The sequence below is a fragment of the Platichthys flesus genome, chromosome 23 (assembly GCF_949316205.1).
Source record: "Platichthys flesus chromosome 23, fPlaFle2.1, whole genome shotgun sequence".
NCBI lineage: Eukaryota > Metazoa > Chordata > Actinopteri > Pleuronectiformes > Pleuronectidae > Platichthys > Platichthys flesus.
In genome coordinates, this window is record NC_084967.1 from 1,693,062 (window position 1) to 1,708,914 (window position 15,853).

Sequence of the window (15,853 nt, forward strand, 5' to 3'; positions counted from 1 at the left end):
AATCGCTGTACTATTGTCTCCTGCTAACAAACTGAGCATCACTTAACCCCTTATGGCTGTATATTGATAGCTCTAGTGTATATCTCTTAAGAATGAGACTTATTTTGATTGAGATTTTCTGTAACCCTCGTGAAGTCTACATTGATCTATAGAATGTATACCATTTCTCATCCTAGTTCAATTAAACAAAGCTTAGATGGACGGTTCATCTTCATTTACAGATTGGAGTCAAGGTGGTAAAGGGCTCGTCCGGGATTTGAACCCGGGACCTCTCGCACCCAAAGCGAGAATCATACCCCTAGACCAACGAGCCACTTAAAATAAATATTTCGGAAACTTTCGACTTCGGCAAGCGCTGTTGCATGTTGACCAAGTTGGAAAGAAACATCCTGGCCATTAATTACTCTACAGTCTATAAAATCGCTGTACTATTGTCTCCTGCTAACAAACTGAGCATCACTTAACCCCTTATGGCTGTATATTGATAGCTCTAGTGTATATCGCTTAAGAATCAGACTTATTTTGATTGAGATTTACTGTAACCCTCGTGAAGTCTGCATTGATCTATTAAATGTATCCCATTTCTCATCCTAGTTCAATTAAACAAAGCTTAGCTGGACGGTTCATCTTCATTTACAGAGTGGAGTCAAGGTGGTAAAGGGCTTGTCCGGGATTTGAACCCGGGACCTCTCGCACCCGAAGTGAGAATCATACCCCTAGACCAACGAGCCACGTAAAATAAATCTTTCGGAAACTTTCGACTTCGGCAAGCGCTGTTGCATGTTGACCAAGTTGGAATGAAACATCCTGGCATTTCATTTCTCTACAATCAGTAAAATAGGCATAATAATCCAATTGTCTCCTGCTCAAAATTTTAGCCACACTTAACCTCTCATGGGAGTGTATTCATCTTTTCATTGTATATCTCTAAAGAGTTTGATTCAAATTTTGCTGTCTACCTCTGTTCAAGTAAACCATTGGTGAGTCTTTATTGAACATAAGCCAATTCTCGTCTTACATCAATTAAGCATAGCTTAGATGGACCGTTCATCTTGATTTACAGATTGGAGTCAAGGTGGTAAAGGCCTCGTCCGGGATTTGAACCCGGGACCTCTCGCACCCGAAGCGAGAATCATACCCCTAGACCAACGAGCCACATAAAATAAATCTTTCGGAAACTTTCGACTTCGGCAAGCGCTGTTGCATGTTGACCAAGTTGGAATGAAACATCCTGGCATTTCATTTCTCTACAATCACTAAAATAGGCATAATAATCCAATTGTCTCCTGCTCACAATTTTAGCCACACTTAACCTCTCATGGGAGTGTATTGATCTTTTCATTGTATATCTCTAAAGAGTTTGATTCAAATTTTGCTGTCTACCTCTGTTCAAGTAAATCATTGGTGAGTCTTTATTTAACATAACCCAATTCTCGTCCTAGATCAATTAAGCATAGCTTAGAAGGACGGTTCATCTTGATTTTTACAGATTGGAGTCAAGGTGATAAAGGGCTCGTCCGGGATTTGAACCCGGGACCTCTCGCACCCTAAGCGAGAATCATACCCCTAGACCAACGAGCCATGTACATAAATGTTTCGGAAACTTTGGACTTCGGCAAGTGCTGTTGCATGTTGACGTAGTTGGAAAGAAACAGCCTGGCCATTCATTACTCTACAGTCTATAAAATCGCTGTACTATTGTCTCCTGCTAACAAACTGAGCATCACTTAACCCCTTATGGCTGTATATTGATAGCTCTAGTGTATATCTCTTAAGAATGAGACTTATTTTGATTGAGATTTTCTGTAACCCTCGTGAAGTCTACATTGATCTATAGAATGTATCCCATTTCTCATCCTAGTTCAATTAAGCTGGACGGTTCATCTTCATTTACAGATTGGAGTCAAGGTGGTAAAGGGCTCGTCCGGGATTTGAACCCGGGACCTCTCGCACCCTAAGCGAGAATCATACCCCTAGACCAACGAGCCACTTAAAATAAGTCTTTCGGAAACTTTCGACTTCGGCAAGCGCTGTTGCATGTTGACCAAGTTGGAATGAAACATCCTGGCATTTCATTTCTCTACAATCACTAAAATAGGCATAATAAACCAATTGTCTCCTGCTCACAATTTTAGCCACACTTAACCTCTCATGGGAGTGTATTGATCTTTTCATTGTATATATCTAAAGAGTTTGATTGATTTTGATTCAAATTTTGCTGTCTACCTCTGTTCAAGTAAACCATTGGTGAGTCTTTAATGAACATAACCCAATTCTCGTCCTAGATCAATTAAGCATAGATTAGATGGACGGTTCATCATGATTTACAGATTGGAGTCAAGGTGGTAAAGGGCTCGTCCGGGATTTGAACCCGGGACCTCCCGCACCCGAAGCGAGAATCATACCCCTAGACCAAGGAGCCATGCAAAAGATACCTTTCTGAAAGAATCCATTTCGGCCAGCGCTGTTGCATGTTGACCAAGTTGGAATGAAACATTCTGGCATTTCATTTCTCTACAATCACTAAAATAGGCATAATAAACCTATTGTCTCCTGCTCACAATTTTAGCAACAGTTAACCTCTCATGGGAGTGTATTGATCTTTTCATTGTATATCTCTGAAGAGTTTGATTCAAATTTTGCTGTCTACCTCTGTTCAAGTAAACCATTGGTGAGTCTTTATTGAACATAACCCAATTCTCGTCCTAGATCAATTAAGAATAGCTTAGATGGACAGTTCATAATCATTTACAGTTTGGAGTCAAGGTGTTAAAGTGCTCGTCCGGGATTTGAACCCAGGACCTCTCGCACCCTAAGCGAGAATCATACCCCTAGACCAACGAGCCACGTAAAGATTTTTCGGAAACTTTGGATTTTCCAACTTGCATGTTGACCAAGTTGGAAAGAAAAATACTGGCCATTCATTTCTCTACAGTCTATAAAATCAACATACTACTGTCTCCTGCTAACAAACTGAGCATCACTTAACCCCTTATGGATGTATATTGATAGCTCTAGTGTATATCTCTTAAGAATCAGACTTAGTTTGATTGAGATTGTATGTAACCCTCGTGAAGTCTACATTGATCTATAGAATGTATCCCATTTCTCATCCTAGTTCAATTAAACAAAGCTTAGCTGGACGGTTCATCTTCATTTACAGATTGGAGTCAAGGTGGTAAAGGGCTCGTCCGGGATTTGAACCCGGGACCTCTCGCACCCAAAGCAAGAATCATACCCCTAGACCAACGAGCCACGTAAAATAAGTCTTTCGGAAACTTTCGACTTCGGCAAGCGCTGTTGCATGTTGACCAAGTTGGAATGAAACATCCTGGCATTTCATTTCTCTACAATCACTAAAATAGGCATAATAAACCAATTGTCTCCTGCTCACAATTTTAGCCACACTTAACCTCTCATGGGAGTGTATTGATCTTTTCATTGTATATCTCTAAAGAGTTTGATTCAAATTTTGCTGTCTACCTCTGTTCAAGTAAATCATTGGTGAGTCTTTATTTAACATAACCTAATTCTCGTCCTAGATCAATTAAGCATAGCTTAGAAGGACGGTTCATCTTGATTTTTACAGATTGGAGTCAAGGTGATAAAGGGCTCGTCCGGGATTTGAACCCGGGACCTCTCGCACCCTATGCGAGAATCATACCCCTAGACCAACTTCGGCAAGCGCTGTTGCATGTTCACGTAGTTGGAAAGAAACAGCCTGGCCATTCATTACTCTACAGTCTATAAAATCGCTGTACTATTGTCTCCTGCTAACAAACTGAGCATCACTTAACCCCTTATGGCTGTATATTGATAGCTCTAGTGTATATCTCTTAAGAATGAGACTTATTTTGATTGAGATTTTCTGTAACCCTCGTGAAGTCTACATTGATCTATAGAATGTATCCCATTTCTCATCCTAGTTCAATTAAGCTGGACGGTTCATCTTCATTTACAGATTGGAGTCAAGGTGGTAAAGGGATCGTCCGGAATTTGAACCCGGGACCTCTCGCACCCTAAGCGAGAATCATACCCCTAGACCAACGAGCCACTTAAAATAAGTCTTTCGGAAACTTTCGACTTCGGCAAGCGCTGTTGCTTGTTGACCAAGTTGGAAAGAAACATCCTGGCCATTAATTACTCTACAGTCTATAAAATCGCTGTACTATTGTCTCCTGCTAACAAACTGAGCATCACTTAACCCCTTATGGCTGTATATTGATAGCTCTAGTGTATATCGCTTAAGAATCAGACTTATTTTGATTGAGATTTACTGGAACCCTCGTGAAGTCTGCATTGATCTATTGAATGTATCCCATTTCTCATCCTAGTTCAATTAAACAAAGCTTAGCTGGACAGTTCATCTTCATTTACAGATTGGAGTCAAGGTGGTAAAGGGCTCGTCCGGGATTTGAACCCGGGACCTCTCGCACCCAAAGCAAGAATCATACCCCTAGACCAACGAGCCACGTAAAATAAGTCTTTCGGAAACTTTCGACTTCGGCAAGCGCTGTTGCATGTTGACCAAGTTGGAATGAAACATCCTGGCATTTCATTTCTCTACAATCACTAAAATAGGCATAATAAACCAATTGTCTCCTGCTCACAATTTTAGCCACACTTAACCTCTCATGGGAGTGTATTGATCTTTTCATTGTATATCTCTAAAGAGTTTGATTGATTTTGATTCGAATTTTGCTGTCTACCTCTGTTCAAGTAAACCATTGGTGAGTCTTTATTGAACATAACCCAATTCTCGTCCTAGATCAATTAAGCATAGATTAGATGGACGGTTCATCTTGATTTACAGATTGGAGTCAAGGTGGTAAAGGGCTCGTCCGGGATTTGAACCCGGGACCTCCCGCACCCGAAGCGAGAATCATACCCCTAGACCAACGAGCCATGCAAAAGATACCTTTCTGAAAGAATCCATTTCGGCCAGCGCTGTTGCTTGTTGACCAAGTTGGAATGAAACATTCTGGCATTTCATTTCTCTACAATCACTAAAATAGGCATAATAAACCTATTGTCTCCTGCTCACAATTTTAGCAACAGTTAACCTCTCATGGGAGTGTATTGATCTTTTCATTGTATATCTCTAAAGACTTTGATTCAAATTTTGCTGTCTACCTCTGTTCAAGTAAACCATTGGTGAGTCTTTATTGAACATAACCCAATTCTCGTCCTAGATCAATTAAGAATAGCTTAGATGGACAGTTCATATTCATTTACAGATTGGAGTCAAGGTGTTAAAGGGCTCGTCCGGGATTTGAACCCAGGACCTCTCGCACCCTAAACGAGAATCATACCCCTAGACCAACGAGCCACGTAAAGATTTTTCGGAAACTTTGGATTTTCCAACTTGCATGTTGACCAAGTTGGAAAGAAAAATACTGGCCATTCATTTCTCTACAGTCTATAAAATCAACATACTACTGTCTCCTGCTAACAAACTGAACCCCTTATGGATGTATATTGATAGCTCTAGTGTATATCTCTTAAGAATCAGACTTAGTTTGATTGAGATTGTCTGTAACCCTCGTGAAGTCTACATTGATCTATAGAATGTATCCCATTTCTCATCCTAGTTCAATTAAGCTGGACAGTTCATCTTCATTTACAGATTGGAGTCAAGGTGGTAAAGGGCTCGTCCGGGATTTGAACCCGGGACCTCTCGCACCCAAAGCAAGAATCATACCCCTAGACCAACGAGCCACGTAAAATAAGTCTTTCGGAAACTTTCGACTTCGGCAAGCGCTGTTGCATGTTGACCAAGTTGGAATGAAACATCCTGGCATTTCATTTCTCTACAATCACTAAAATAGGCATAATAAACCAATTGTCTCCTGCTCACAATTTTAGCCACACTTAACCTCTCATGGGAGTGTATTGATCTTTTCATTGTATATATCTAAAGAGTTTGATTGATTTTGATTCAAATTTGGCTGTCTACCTCTGTTCAAGTAAACCATTGGTGAGTCTTTAATGAACATAACCCAATTCTCGTCCTAGATCAATTAAGCATAGATTAGATGGACGGTTCATCATGATTTACAGATTGGAGTCAAGGTGGTAAAGGGCTCGTCCGGGATTTGAACCCGGGACCCCCCGCACCCGAAGCGAGAATCATACCCCTAGACCAACAAGCCACATAAAGATTTTTCGGAAACTTTGGATTTTCCAACTTGCATGTTGACCAAGTTGGAAAGAAAAATACTGGCCATTCATTTCTCTACAGTCTATAAAATCAACATACTACTGTCTCCTGCTAACAAACTGAGCATCACTTAACCCCTTATGGATGTATATTGATAGCTCTAGTGTATATCTCTTAAGAATCAGACTTAGTTTGATTGAGATTGTATGTAACCCTCGTGAAGTCTACATTGATCTATAGAATGTATCCCATTTCTCATCCTAGTTCAATTAAACAAAGCTTAGCTGGACGGTTCATCTTCATTTACAGATTGGAGTCAAGGTGGTAAAGGGCTGGTCCGGGATTTGAACCCGGGACCTCCCGCACCCGAAGCGAGAATCATACCCCTAGACCAAAGAGCCATGCAAAAGATACCTTTCTGAAAGAATCCATTTCGGCCAGCGCTGTTGCATGTTGACCAAGTTGGAATGAAACATTCTGGCATTTCATTTCTCTACAATCACTAAAATAGGCATAATAAACCTATTGTCTCCTGCTCACAATTTTAGCAACAGTTAACCTCTCATGGGAGTGTATTGATCTTTTCATTGTATATCTCTAAAGAGTTTGATTCAAATTTTGCTGTCTACCTCTGTTCAAGTAAACCATTGGTGAGTCTTTATTGAACATAACCCAATTCTCGTCCTACATCAATTAAGAATAGCTTAGATGGACAGTTCATATTCATTTACAGATTGGAGTCAAGGTGGTAAAGGGCTCGTCCGGGATTTGAACCCGGGACCTCTCGCACCCTAAGCGAGAATCATACCCCTAGACCAACGAGCCACGTAAATAAATGTTTCGGAAACTTTGGACTTCGGCAAGCGCTGTTGCATGTTGAGGTAGTTGGAAAGAAACATCCTGGCCATTCATTACTCTACAGTCTATAAAATCGGTGTACTATTGTCTCCTGCTAACAATCTGAGCATCACTTAACCCCTTATGGCTGTATATTGATAGCTCTAGTGTATATCGCTTAAGAATCAGACTTATTTTGATTGAGATTCACTGTAACCCTCGTGAAGTCTGCATTGATCTATTGAATGTATCCCATTTCTCATCCTAGTTCAATTAAACAAAGCTTAGCTGGACGGTTCATCTTCATTTACAGATTGGAGTCAAGGTGGTAAAGGGCTCGTCCGGGATTTGAACCCGGGACCTCTCGCACCCAAAGCGAGAATCATACCCCTAGACCAACGAGCCACGTAAAATAAGTCTTTCGGAAACTTTCGACTTCGGCAAGCGCTGTTGCATGTTGACCAAGTTGGAATGAAACATCCTGGCATTTCATTTCTCTACAATCACTAAAATAGGCATAATAAACCAATTGTCTCCTGCTCACAATTTTAGCCACACTTACCCTCTCATGGGAGTGTATTGATCTTTTCATTGTATATCTCTAAAGAGTTAGATTGATTTTGATTCAAATTTGGCTGTCTACCTCTGTTCAAGTAAACCATTGGTGAGTCTTTATTGAACATAACCCAATTCTCGTCCTAGATCAATTAAGCATAGATTAGATGGACGGTTCATCTTGATTTACAGATTGGAGTCAAGGTGGTAAAGGGGTCGTCCGGGATTTGAACCCGGGACCTCTCGCACCCTAAGCGAGAATCATACCCCTAGACCAACGAGCCACGTAAAATAAGTCTTTCGGAAACTTTCGACTTCGGCAAGCGCTGTTGCATGTTGACCAAGTTAGAATGAAACATACTGGCATTTCATTTGTCTACAATCACTAAAATAGGCATAATAAACCAATTGTCTCCTGCTCACAATTTTAGCCACACTTAACCTCTCATGGGAGTGTATTGATCTTTTCATTGTATATCTCTAAAGAGTTTGATTCAAATTTTGCTGTCTACCTCTGTTCAAGTAAACCATTGGTGAGTCTTTATTGAACATAACCCAATTCTCGTCCTCCATCAATTAAGCATAGCTTAGATGGACGGTTCATCTTGATTTACAGATTGGAGTCAAGGTGATAAAGGGCTCGTCTGGGATTTGAACCCGGGACCTCTCGCACCCAAAGCGAGAATCATACCCCTAGACCAACGAGCCGCTTAAAATTAGTCTTTCGGAAACTTTCGACTTCGGCAAGCGCTGTTGCATGTTGACCAAGTTGGAAAGAAACATCCTGGCCATTAATTACTCTACAGTCTATAAAATCGCTGTACTATTGTCTCCTGCTAACAAACTGAGCATCACTTAACCCCTTATGGCTGTATATTGATAGCTCTAGTGTATATCTCTTAAGAAAGAACTTATTTTGATTGAGATTTTCTGTAACCCTCGAGAAGTCTACATTGATCTATAGAATGTATCCCATTTCTCATCCTAGTTCAATTAAACAAAGCTTAGCTGGACGGTTCATCTTCATTTACAGATTGGAGTCAAGGTGGTAAAGGGCTCGTCCGAGATTTGAACCCGGGACCTCTCGCACCCAAAGCGAGAATCATACCCCTAGACCAACGAGCCACGTAAAATAAGTCTTTCGGAAACTTTCGACTTCGGCAAGCGCTGTTGCATGTTGACCAAGTTGGAATGAAACATCCTGGCATTTCATTTCTCTACAATCACTAAAATAGGCATAATGAACCAATTGTCTCCTGCTCACAATTTTAGCCACACTTAACCTCTCATGGGAGTGTATTGATCTTTTCATTGTATATCTCTAGAGAGTTTGATTGATTTTGATTCAAATTTGGCTGTCTACCTCTGTTCAAGTAAACCATTGGTGAGTCTTTATTGAACATAACCCAATTATCGTCCTAGATCAATTAAGCATAGATTAGATGGACGGTTCATCTTGATTTACAGATTGGAGTCAAGGTGGTAAAGGGGTCGTCCGGGATTTGAACCCGGGACCTCTCGCACCCTAAGCGAGAATCATACCCCTAGACCAATGAGCCACGTAAAGATTTTTCGGAAACTTTGGATGTTCCAACTTGCATGTTGACCAAGTTGGAAAGAAACATACTGGCCATTGATTTCTCTACAGTCTATAAAATCAACATACTACTGTCTCCTGCTAACAAACTGAGCATCACTTAACCCCTTATGTATATTGATAGCTCTAGTGTATATCACTTAAGAATGAGACTTATTTTGATTGAGATTTTCTGTAACCCTCGTGAAGTCTACATTGATCTATAGAATGTATCCCATTTCTCATCCTAGTTCAATTAAGCTGGACGGTTCATCTTCATTTACAGATTGGAGTCAAGGTGGTAAAGGGCTCGTTCGGGATTTGAACCCGGGACCTCTCGCACCCAAAGCGAGAATCATACCCCTAGACCAACTAGCCACTTAAAATAAGTCTTTCGGAAACTTTCGACTTCGGCAAGCGCTGTTGCATGTTGACCAAGTTGGAAAGAAACATCCTGGCCATTAATTACTCTACAGTCTATAAAATCGCTGTACTATTGTCTCCTGCTAACAAACTGAGCATCACTTAACCCCTTATGGCTGTATATTGATAGCTCTAGTGTATATCGCTTAAGAATCAGACTTATTTTGATTGAGATTTTCTGTAACCCTCGTGAAGTCTACATTGATCTATAGAATGTATCCCATTTCTCATCCTAGTTCAATTAAACAAAGCTTAGCTGGACGGTTCATCTTCATTTACAGATTGGAGTCAAGGTGGTAAAGGGCTCGTCCGGGATTTGAACCCGGGACCTCTCACACCCAAAACTGAATCATACCCCTAGACCAACGAGCCACTTAACATAAGTCTTTTCGGAAACTTTCGACTTCGGCAAGCGCTGTTGCTTGTTGACCAAGTTGGAATGAAACATCCTGGCATTTCATTTGTCTACAATCACTAAAATAGGCATAATAAACCAATTGTCTCCTGCTCACAATTTTAGCCACACTTAACCTCTCATGGGAGTGTATTGATCTTTTCATTGTATATCTCTAAAGAGTTTGATTGATTTTGATGTCTACCTCTGTTCAAGTAAACCATTGGTGAGTCTTTATTGAACATAACCCAATTCTCAACCTAGATCAATTAAGCATAGATTAGATGGACGGTTCATCTTGATTTACAGATTGGAGTCAAGGTGGTAAAGGGCTCGTCCGGGATTTGAACCCGGGACCTCCCGCACCCGAAGCGAGAATCATACCCCTAGACCAACGAGCCATGCAAAAGATACCTTTCTGAAAGAATCCATTTCGGCCAGCGCTGTTGCATGTTGACCAAGTTGGAATGAAACATTCTGGCATTTCATTTCTCTACAATCACTAAAATAGGCATAATAAACCTATTGTCTCCTGCTCACAATTTTAGCAACAGTTAACCTCTCATGGGATTGTATTGATCTTTTCATTGTATATCTCTAAAGAGTTTGATTGATTTTGATTCAAATTTTGCTGTCTACCTCTGTTCAAGTAAACCATTGGTGAGTCTTTATTGAACATAACCCAATTCTCGTCCTACATCAATTAAGCATAGCTAAGATGGACGGTTCATCTTGATTTACAGATTGGAGTCAAGGTGGTAAAGGGCTCGTCCGGGATTTGAACCCGGGACCTCTCACACCCAAAGCGAGAATCATACCCCTAGACCAACGAGCCACTTAATATAAGTCTTTTCGGAAACTTTCGACTTCGGCAAGCGCTGTTGCTTGTTGACCAAGTTGGAATGAAACATCCTGGCATTTCATTTGTCTACAATCACTAAAATAGGCATAATAAACCAATTGTCTCCTGCTCACAATTTTAGCCACACTGAACCTCTCATGGGAGTGTATTGATCTTTTCATTGTATATCTCTAAAGAGTTTGATTGATTTTGATGTCTACCTCTGTTCAAGTAAATCATTGGTGAGTCTTTATTGAACATAACCCAATTCTCGTTCTAGATCAATTAAGCATAGATTAGATGGACGGTTCATCTTGATTTACAGATTGGAGTCAAGGTGGTAAAGGGCTCGTCCGGGATTTGAACCCGGGACCTCCCGCACCCGAAGCGAGAATCATACCCCTAGACCAACGAGCCACGTAAAGTAAATCTTTCGGAAACTTTCGACGTCGGCAAGCGCTGTTGCATGTTGACCAAGTTGGAAAGAAACATCCTGGCCATTCATTACTCTACAGTCTATAAAATCGCTGTACTATTGTCTCCTGCTAACAAACTGAGCATCACTTAACCCCTTATGGCTGTATATTGATAGCTCTAGTGTATATCACTTAAGAATGAGACTTATTTTGATTGAGATTTTCTGTAACCCTCGTGAAGTCTACATTGATCTATAGAATGTATCGCATTTCTCATCCTAGTTCAATTAAGCTGGATGGTTCATCTTCATTTACAGATTGGAGTCAAGGTGGTAAAGGGCTCGTCCGGGATTTGAACCCTGGATCTCTCGCACCCTAAGCGAGAATCATACCCCTAGACCAATGAGCCACGTAAAGATTTTTCGGAAACTTTGGATTTTCCAACTTGCATGTTGACCAAGTTGGAAAGAAAAATACTGGCCATTCATTTCTCTATAGTCTATAAAATCAACATACTACTGTCTCCTGCTAACAAAATGAGCATCACTTATCCCCTTATGGCTGTATATTGATAGCTCTAGTGTATATCTCTTAAGAATCAGACTTAGTTTGATTGAGATTGTCTGTAACCCTCGTGAAGTCTACATTGATCTATAGAATGTATCCCATTTCTCATCCTAGTTCAATTAAACAAAGCTTAGCTGGACAGTTCATCTTCATTTACAGATTGGAGTCAAGGTGGTAAAGGGCTTGTCCGGGATTTGAACCCGGGACCTCTCGCACCCTAAGCGAGAATCATACCCCTAGACCAACGAGCCACGTAAATAAATGTTTCGGAAACTTTGGAATTCGGCAAGCGCTGTTGCATGTTGACGTAGTTGGAAAGAAACATCCTGGCCATTCATTACTCTACAGTCTATAAAATCGCTGTACTATTGTCTCCTGCTAACAAACTGAGCATCACTTAACCCCTTATGGTTGTATATTGATAGCTCTAGTGTATATCACTTAAGAATGAGTCTTATTTTGATTGAGATTTTCTGTAACCCTCGTGAAGTCTACATTGATCTATAGAATGTATCCCATTTCTCATCCTAGTTCAATTAAGCTGGACGGTTCATCTTCATTTACAGATTGGAGTCAAGGTGGTAAAGGGCTCGTCCGGGATTTGAACCCGGGACCTCTCGCACCCTAAGCGAGAATCATACCCCTAGACCAACGAGCCACTTAACATAAGTCTTTCGGAAACTTTCGACTTCGGCAAGCGCTGTTGCTTGTTGACCAAGTTGGAAAGAGACATCCTGGCCATTAATTACTCTACAGTCTATAAAATCGCTGTACTATTGTCTCCTGCTAACAAACTGAGCATCACTTAACCCCTTATGGCTGTATATTGATAGCTCTAGTGTATATCTCTTAAGAATCAGACTTATTTTGATTGAGATTTACTGTAACCCTCGTGAAGTCTACATTGATCTATAGAATGTATCCCATTTCTCATCCTAGTTCAATTAAGCTGGACGGTTCATCTTCATTTACAGATTGGAGTCAAGGTGGTAAAGGGCTCGTCCGGGATTTGAACCCGGGACCTCTCGCACCCTAAGCGAGAATCATACCCCTAGACCAACGAGGCACGTAAATAAATGTTTCGGAAACTTTGGAATTCGGCAAGCGCTGTTGCATGTTGACGTAGTTGGAAAGAAACATCCTGGCCATTCATTACTCTACAGTCTATAAAATCGCTGTACTATTGTCTCCTGCTAACAAACTGAGCATCACTTAACCCCTTATGGTTGTATATTGATAGCTCTAGTGTATATCTCTTAAGAATCAGACTTATTTTGATTGAGATTTACTGTAACCCTCGTGAAGTCTACATTGATCTATAGAATGTATCCCATTTCTCATCCTAGTTCAATTAAGCTGGACGGTTCATCTTCATTTACAGATTGGAGTCAAGGTGGTAAAGGGCTCGTCCGGGATTTGAACCCGGGACCTCTCGCACCCTAAGCGAGAATCATACCCCTAGACCAACGAGCCACTTAACATAAGTCTTTCGGAAACTTTCGACTTCGGCAAGCGCTGTTGCTTGTTGACCAAGTTGGAAAGAGACATCCTGGCCATTAATTACTCTACAATCTATAAAATCGCTGTACTATTGTCTCCTGCTAACAAACTGAGCATCACTTAACCCCTTATGTATATTGATAGCTCTAGTGTATATCACTTAAGAATGAGACTTATTTTGATTGAGATTTTCTGTAACCCTCGTGAAGTCTACATTGATCTATAGAATGTATCCCATTTCTCATCCTAGTTCAATTAAGCTGGACGGTTCATCTTCATTTACAGATTGGAGTCAAGGTGGTAAAGGGCTCGTCCGGGATTTGAACCCGGGACCTCTCGCACACAAAGCGAGAATCATACCCCTAGACCAACTAGCCACTTAAAATAAGTCTTTCGGAAACTTTCGACTTCGGCAAGCGCTGTTGAATGTTGACCAAGTTGGAAAGAAACATCCTGGCCATTAATTACTCTACAGTCTATAAAATCGCTGTACTATTGTCTCCTGCTAACAAACTGAGCATCACTTAACCCCTTATGGCTGTATATTGTGTATATCGCTTAAGAATCAGACTTATTTTGATTGAGATTTACTGTAACCCTCGTGAAGTCTGCATTGATCTATTGAATGTATCCCATTTCTCATCCTAGTTCAATTAAACAAAGCTTAGCTGGACAGTTCATCTTCATGAACTGTGGTAAAGGGCTCGTCCGGGATTTGAACCCGGGACCTCCCGCACCCGAAGCGAGAATCATACCCCTAGACCAACGAGCCACATAATGTTTGGCAAACTTTGGACTTCGGCAAGCGCTGTTGCATGTTGACCAAGTTGGAATGAAACATCCTGGCATTTCATTTCTCTACAATCACTAAAATAGGCATAATTAAGCAATTGTCTCCTGCTCACAATTTTAGCCACACTTAACCTCTCATGGGAGTGTATTGATCTTTTCATTGTATATCTCTAAAGAGTTTGATTGATTTTGATTCAAATTTTGCTGTCTACCTCTGTTCAAGTAAACCATTGGTGAGTCTTTATTGAACATAACCCAATTCTCGTCCTACATCAATTAAGCATAGCTAAGATGGACGGTTCATCTTGATTTACAGATTGGAGTCAAGGTGGTAAAGGGCTCGTCTGGGATTTGAACCCGGGACCTCTCGCACCCTAAGCGAGAATCATACCCCTAGACCAACGAGCCACTTAACGTAAGTCTTTCGGAAACTTTCGACTTCGGCAAGCGCTGTTGCTTGTTGACCAAGTTGGAAAGAGACATCCTGGCCATTAATTACTCTACAGTCTATAAAATCGCTGTACTATTGTCTCCTGCTAACAAACTGAGCATCACTTAACCCCTTATGGCTGTATATTGATAGCTCTAGTGTATATCTCTTAAGAATCAGACTTATTTTGATTGAGATTTACTGTAACCCTCGTGAAGTCTACATTGATCTATAGAATGTAGCCCATTTCTCATCCTAGTTCAATTAAACAAAGCTTAGCTGGACGGTTCATCTTCATTTACAGATTGGAGTCAAGGTGGTAAAGGGCTCGTCCGGGATTTGAACCCTGGACCTCTCGCACCCAAAGCGAGAATCATACCCCGAGCCACGTAAAATAAGTCTTTCGGAAACTTTCGACTTCGGCAAGCGCTGTTGCATGTTGACCAAGTTGGAATGAAACATCCTTGCATTTCATTTGTCTACAATCACTAAAATAGGCATAATAAACCAATTGTCTCCTGCTCACAATTTTAGCCACACTTAACCTCCCATGGGAGTGTATTGATCTTTTCATTGTATATCTCTAAAGAGTTTGATTGATTTTGATGTCTACCTCTGTTCAAGTAAACCATTGGTGAGTCTTTATTGAACATAACCCAATTCTCGTCCTAGATCAATTAAGCATAGATTAGATGGACGGTTCATCTTGATTTACAGATTGGAGTCAAGGTGGTAAAGGGCTCGTCCGGGATTTGAACCCGGGACCTCCCGCACCCGAAGCGAGAATCATACCCCTAGACCAACGAGCCACGTAAATAAATGTTTCGGAAACTTTGGACTTCGGCAAGCGCTGTTGCATGTTGACGTAGTTGGAAAGAAACATCCTGGCCATTCATTACTCTACAGTCTATAAAATCGCTGTACTATTGTCTCCTGCTAACAAACTGAGCATCACTTAACCCCTTATGTATATTGATAGCTCTAGTGTATATCTCTTAACATTGAGACTTATTTTGATTGAGATTTTCTGTAACCCTCGTGAAGTCTACATTGATCTATAGAATGTATCCCATTTCTCATCCTAGTTCAATTAAGCTGGACGGTTCATCTTCATTTACAGATTGGAGTCAAGGTGGTAAAGGGCTCGTCCGGGATTTGAACCCGGGACCTCTCGCACCCTAAGCGAGAATCATACCCCTAGACCAACGAGCCACTTAACATAAGTCTTTCGGAAACTTTCGACTTCGGCAAGCGCTGTTGCTTGTTGACCAAGTTGGAAAGAGACATCCTGGCCATTAATTACTCTACAATCTATAAAATCGCTGTACTATTGTCTCCTGCTAACAAACTGAGCATCACTTA

The 15,853-nt window shown here is 40.9% G+C and overlaps 30 non-coding genes across 30 annotated transcripts; all 30 read right to left on the reverse strand.

The window, feature by feature from the left end:
- Window positions 1-241: 241 nt before the first annotated feature.
- Window positions 242-313, reverse strand: trnap-ugg (transfer RNA proline (anticodon UGG)). The gene has a single exon. It is a non-coding gene; the product is annotated as a tRNA-Pro (tRNA).
- A 346-nt stretch (window positions 314-659) lies between these two features.
- Window positions 660-731, reverse strand: trnap-cgg (transfer RNA proline (anticodon CGG)). Its single transcript has one exon. It is a non-coding gene; the product is annotated as a tRNA-Pro (tRNA).
- Window positions 732-1,082: 351 nt separating this feature from the next.
- trnap-cgg (transfer RNA proline (anticodon CGG)) lies at window positions 1,083-1,155 on the reverse strand. Its single transcript has one exon. It is a non-coding gene; the product is annotated as a tRNA-Pro (tRNA).
- A 354-nt stretch (window positions 1,156-1,509) lies between these two features.
- trnap-agg (transfer RNA proline (anticodon AGG)) lies at window positions 1,510-1,581 on the reverse strand. The gene has a single exon. It is a non-coding gene; the product is annotated as a tRNA-Pro (tRNA).
- A 335-nt stretch (window positions 1,582-1,916) lies between these two features.
- Window positions 1,917-1,988, reverse strand: trnap-agg (transfer RNA proline (anticodon AGG)). The gene has a single exon. It is a non-coding gene; the product is annotated as a tRNA-Pro (tRNA).
- A 362-nt stretch (window positions 1,989-2,350) lies between these two features.
- Window positions 2,351-2,422, reverse strand: trnap-cgg (transfer RNA proline (anticodon CGG)). Its single transcript has one exon. It is a non-coding gene; the product is annotated as a tRNA-Pro (tRNA).
- Window positions 2,423-2,773: 351 nt separating this feature from the next.
- On the reverse strand, window positions 2,774-2,846 carry trnap-agg (transfer RNA proline (anticodon AGG)). Its single transcript has one exon. It is a non-coding gene; the product is annotated as a tRNA-Pro (tRNA).
- A 337-nt stretch (window positions 2,847-3,183) lies between these two features.
- Window positions 3,184-3,255, reverse strand: trnap-ugg (transfer RNA proline (anticodon UGG)). The gene has a single exon. It is a non-coding gene; the product is annotated as a tRNA-Pro (tRNA).
- Window positions 3,256-4,399: 1,144 nt separating this feature from the next.
- Window positions 4,400-4,471, reverse strand: trnap-ugg (transfer RNA proline (anticodon UGG)). Its single transcript has one exon. It is a non-coding gene; the product is annotated as a tRNA-Pro (tRNA).
- Window positions 4,472-4,833: 362 nt separating this feature from the next.
- trnap-cgg (transfer RNA proline (anticodon CGG)) lies at window positions 4,834-4,905 on the reverse strand. Its single transcript has one exon. It is a non-coding gene; the product is annotated as a tRNA-Pro (tRNA).
- Window positions 4,906-5,257: 352 nt separating this feature from the next.
- trnap-agg (transfer RNA proline (anticodon AGG)) lies at window positions 5,258-5,329 on the reverse strand. Its single transcript has one exon. It is a non-coding gene; the product is annotated as a tRNA-Pro (tRNA).
- Window positions 5,330-5,646: 317 nt separating this feature from the next.
- trnap-ugg (transfer RNA proline (anticodon UGG)) lies at window positions 5,647-5,718 on the reverse strand. Its single transcript has one exon. It is a non-coding gene; the product is annotated as a tRNA-Pro (tRNA).
- Window positions 5,719-6,080: 362 nt separating this feature from the next.
- Window positions 6,081-6,152, reverse strand: trnap-cgg (transfer RNA proline (anticodon CGG)). Its single transcript has one exon. It is a non-coding gene; the product is annotated as a tRNA-Pro (tRNA).
- Window positions 6,153-6,913: 761 nt separating this feature from the next.
- On the reverse strand, window positions 6,914-6,985 carry trnap-agg (transfer RNA proline (anticodon AGG)). Its single transcript has one exon. It is a non-coding gene; the product is annotated as a tRNA-Pro (tRNA).
- A 345-nt stretch (window positions 6,986-7,330) lies between these two features.
- Window positions 7,331-7,402, reverse strand: trnap-ugg (transfer RNA proline (anticodon UGG)). Its single transcript has one exon. It is a non-coding gene; the product is annotated as a tRNA-Pro (tRNA).
- A 362-nt stretch (window positions 7,403-7,764) lies between these two features.
- Window positions 7,765-7,836, reverse strand: trnap-agg (transfer RNA proline (anticodon AGG)). The gene has a single exon. It is a non-coding gene; the product is annotated as a tRNA-Pro (tRNA).
- A 352-nt stretch (window positions 7,837-8,188) lies between these two features.
- trnap-ugg (transfer RNA proline (anticodon UGG)) lies at window positions 8,189-8,260 on the reverse strand. Its single transcript has one exon. It is a non-coding gene; the product is annotated as a tRNA-Pro (tRNA).
- Window positions 8,261-8,605: 345 nt separating this feature from the next.
- On the reverse strand, window positions 8,606-8,677 carry trnap-ugg (transfer RNA proline (anticodon UGG)). Its single transcript has one exon. It is a non-coding gene; the product is annotated as a tRNA-Pro (tRNA).
- Window positions 8,678-10,274: 1,597 nt separating this feature from the next.
- Window positions 10,275-10,346, reverse strand: trnap-cgg (transfer RNA proline (anticodon CGG)). The gene has a single exon. It is a non-coding gene; the product is annotated as a tRNA-Pro (tRNA).
- Window positions 10,347-10,708: 362 nt separating this feature from the next.
- Window positions 10,709-10,780, reverse strand: trnap-ugg (transfer RNA proline (anticodon UGG)). The gene has a single exon. It is a non-coding gene; the product is annotated as a tRNA-Pro (tRNA).
- Window positions 10,781-11,131: 351 nt separating this feature from the next.
- trnap-cgg (transfer RNA proline (anticodon CGG)) lies at window positions 11,132-11,203 on the reverse strand. Its single transcript has one exon. It is a non-coding gene; the product is annotated as a tRNA-Pro (tRNA).
- Window positions 11,204-11,948: 745 nt separating this feature from the next.
- trnap-agg (transfer RNA proline (anticodon AGG)) lies at window positions 11,949-12,020 on the reverse strand. The gene has a single exon. It is a non-coding gene; the product is annotated as a tRNA-Pro (tRNA).
- Window positions 12,021-12,355: 335 nt separating this feature from the next.
- Window positions 12,356-12,427, reverse strand: trnap-agg (transfer RNA proline (anticodon AGG)). The gene has a single exon. It is a non-coding gene; the product is annotated as a tRNA-Pro (tRNA).
- A 336-nt stretch (window positions 12,428-12,763) lies between these two features.
- Window positions 12,764-12,835, reverse strand: trnap-agg (transfer RNA proline (anticodon AGG)). Its single transcript has one exon. It is a non-coding gene; the product is annotated as a tRNA-Pro (tRNA).
- Window positions 12,836-13,170: 335 nt separating this feature from the next.
- On the reverse strand, window positions 13,171-13,242 carry trnap-agg (transfer RNA proline (anticodon AGG)). Its single transcript has one exon. It is a non-coding gene; the product is annotated as a tRNA-Pro (tRNA).
- A 332-nt stretch (window positions 13,243-13,574) lies between these two features.
- Window positions 13,575-13,646, reverse strand: trnat-ugu (transfer RNA threonine (anticodon UGU)). Its single transcript has one exon. It is a non-coding gene; the product is annotated as a tRNA-Thr (tRNA).
- Window positions 13,647-13,969: 323 nt separating this feature from the next.
- Window positions 13,970-14,041, reverse strand: trnap-cgg (transfer RNA proline (anticodon CGG)). Its single transcript has one exon. It is a non-coding gene; the product is annotated as a tRNA-Pro (tRNA).
- A 356-nt stretch (window positions 14,042-14,397) lies between these two features.
- On the reverse strand, window positions 14,398-14,469 carry trnap-agg (transfer RNA proline (anticodon AGG)). Its single transcript has one exon. It is a non-coding gene; the product is annotated as a tRNA-Pro (tRNA).
- A 759-nt stretch (window positions 14,470-15,228) lies between these two features.
- Window positions 15,229-15,300, reverse strand: trnap-cgg (transfer RNA proline (anticodon CGG)). Its single transcript has one exon. It is a non-coding gene; the product is annotated as a tRNA-Pro (tRNA).
- Window positions 15,301-15,631: 331 nt separating this feature from the next.
- Window positions 15,632-15,703, reverse strand: trnap-agg (transfer RNA proline (anticodon AGG)). The gene has a single exon. It is a non-coding gene; the product is annotated as a tRNA-Pro (tRNA).
- Window positions 15,704-15,853: the final 150 nt, after the last annotated feature.